Source organism: Pelobates fuscus, chromosome 2 (genome assembly GCF_036172605.1).
Source record: "Pelobates fuscus isolate aPelFus1 chromosome 2, aPelFus1.pri, whole genome shotgun sequence".
NCBI classification, from domain to species: Eukaryota; Metazoa; Chordata; class Amphibia; order Anura; family Pelobatidae; genus Pelobates; species Pelobates fuscus.
Window position 1 is genome coordinate 401,313,139 of NC_086318.1, and position 2,500 is coordinate 401,315,638.

General features: G+C 50.3%; 1 protein-coding gene across 1 annotated transcript in view; it reads right to left on the reverse strand.

The window, feature by feature from the left end:
* HAAO (3-hydroxyanthranilate 3,4-dioxygenase) overlaps window positions 1-2,500 on the reverse strand; it is a 44,916-nt gene that overhangs the window by 9,821 nt on the left and 32,595 nt on the right. The window lies entirely within an intron of this gene.

The following is a 2,500-nucleotide window of genomic DNA, read 5'->3' on the forward strand; positions in this document are numbered from 1 at the left end:
CGCACACCATGACACAGACAGACACACACGCAAACCAAGACACAGACAGACACACACACAAACCAAGACACAGACAGACACACACACAAACCAAGACACAGACAGACACACACACAAACCAAGACACAGACAGACACACACACAAACCAAGACACAGACAGACACACACACAAACCAAGACACAGACAGACACACTGACACACACTATGACAGACTGACACACTGACACACACTATGACAGACTGACACACTGACACACACTATGACAGACTGACACACACTATGACAGACTGACACACACTATGACAGACTGACACACACTATGACAGACTGACACACACTATGACAGACTGACACACACTATGACAGACTGACACACACTATGACAGACTGACACACACTATGACAGACTGACACACACTATGACAGACTGACACACACTATGACAGACTGACACACACTATGACAGACTGACACACACTATGACAGACTGACACACACTATGACAGACTGACACACGCACCAAGACAGCCTGACAGACGCACCAAGACAGCCTGACACACGCACCAAGACAGCCTGACACACGCACCAAGACAGCCTGACACACGCACCAAGACAGCCTGACACACGCACCAAGACAGCCTGACACACGCACCAAGACAGCCTGACACACACACACACACCATGACAGTCCAATACACTCACACTGACAGACTGACTCACACATTGTTGCTTGTGGGGTCCACTGGGTGACCGGGTGACCGGCCAGGGGATTGTGCAGGCGGACGGCATGCTGAGTGGTCATGCAGGGCGGACGGCTGGCTGTGCAAATAGTAGGTGCGAATAGGGAGCCGTGCTGTCTCTGCTCTGCTCTCCAGTGCACAGCTTAATGAGACCGGGGACAGAATATGACGTTATATTCTGGCCCTGGTCTCATTAAGTAGTGTGCAAGGGCGGGGGAGCAGAGCAGAGACAGCACAGTTTTCCCCTCCGGCCGCCAGCAGCCTAATTGCGGCTGCACCAGCTGTCTGCCTGGCCCCAGCTGCCGTGGCCCACCGGGAAATTTCCCGGTATCCCGGTGTGCCAGTCCGGCCCAGGGCTTACCTCAGGCCAGTAAGGGGGGGATTCTGATAGGAAAGGTTAAAGGATCTTAACACATATAGCTTGGAGGAAAGACGAGACAGGGGGGGTATCATAGAAACATTTTAATACATAAAGGTAATCAACCCAGTAAAGGTGGAGACTATATATAAAAGAAGAAAAACTACCACAACAAGAGGACATAGTCTTAGAGGGGCAAAGGTTTTTGAAATAATATTACGATGTATTAATTTAACAAGAGGGGAGTGGATGCATGGAATAGCCTTCTAGCGGAAGTGGTAGAGGTTAACACAGTAAAGGAGTTTAAGCATGCACGGGGTAGGCATAGGGCTATCCTAGATATAAGATAAGGCTAGGGACTAATGGAAGTATTTAGAAAATCGGGCAGACTAGATGGGCTGAATGGTTCTTATCTGCAGTCACATTCTATCTTTCTATGGTGGTCCAGTGGGAGATGCAGCTTGTCTGCACCTCTGGAGGATGCAGGCAGCTCCTTCCAGCAGGTGCCAGGGAAAGTATCAGAGTTTGAGTATCAGAGTACCTGCAGGAGGCATAGCTGAATTTTTCCCTCCTACGCCCGGCCTCAGGGTGGCCTGGCAGTTCAGAGAGATATTGGATCTCCACTCTGGTCCGGTGCTCGAGTAGTGCGGGTCCTGCAAAGGCTGGACGAGAAGATCCCTTGATCTCCCCTGGCAACCATGCCTTGGCTTCTTATGAAGTGGGAGGCACTTGTCCTGGTGCCCCACCCAGGATCCACCCCTGTATTTCAAGTCTCCTTTCAGAGATCAGCACTTCATATTCAACTTTCTGCAACACAAAGTATGCCTCTCATTTAACTTTTTAGATCATGTTTCTCCGTTCTTCTAATATCCAAGAGCCTAATATCGTGAGGGCCACAGGTAGAGGGTTATAGTGGGGTGATAGGGATTCTAGTAGGGGGCTAGTAGCTGTAGTGGGGGACATGGGTTGTAGTTGGGGGTTAGAAAGTGTAGTGGGGGGTAGGGAATGTAGTAGGTGTATGGCAGCATTTTGGGAAAGGGGCTGTAGTGTGGGGTATATGGGCTGCAATTGGGGAGAGTGGCTGCAGTGAGGAGACTATGGACTGTAATGGGGTAAAGGACTGTAAAGGGATTATTGGCAGTAGTAGGGTTATGGGGTGCAAAAGAGGGGTTAGGGCTGCAAGTGGGGGGATAGAGGTTGCAAGTGGAGGGATAGGAGCTGTAGCGGGGAGGATAAGGGGTGCATTTGGGGGGGTAAGGAATGTAGCTTAGGATAGGGGCTGTAATGGGGGTAATTGACTGTAGTAGGGTGGTTGAAGGCTGTAATGAGGATAGGGGCTACTGCTTGATAATAAGGCTGTAATAGGGGGTATAGTGCCTGTAGTAGGGCATAGTGGCTG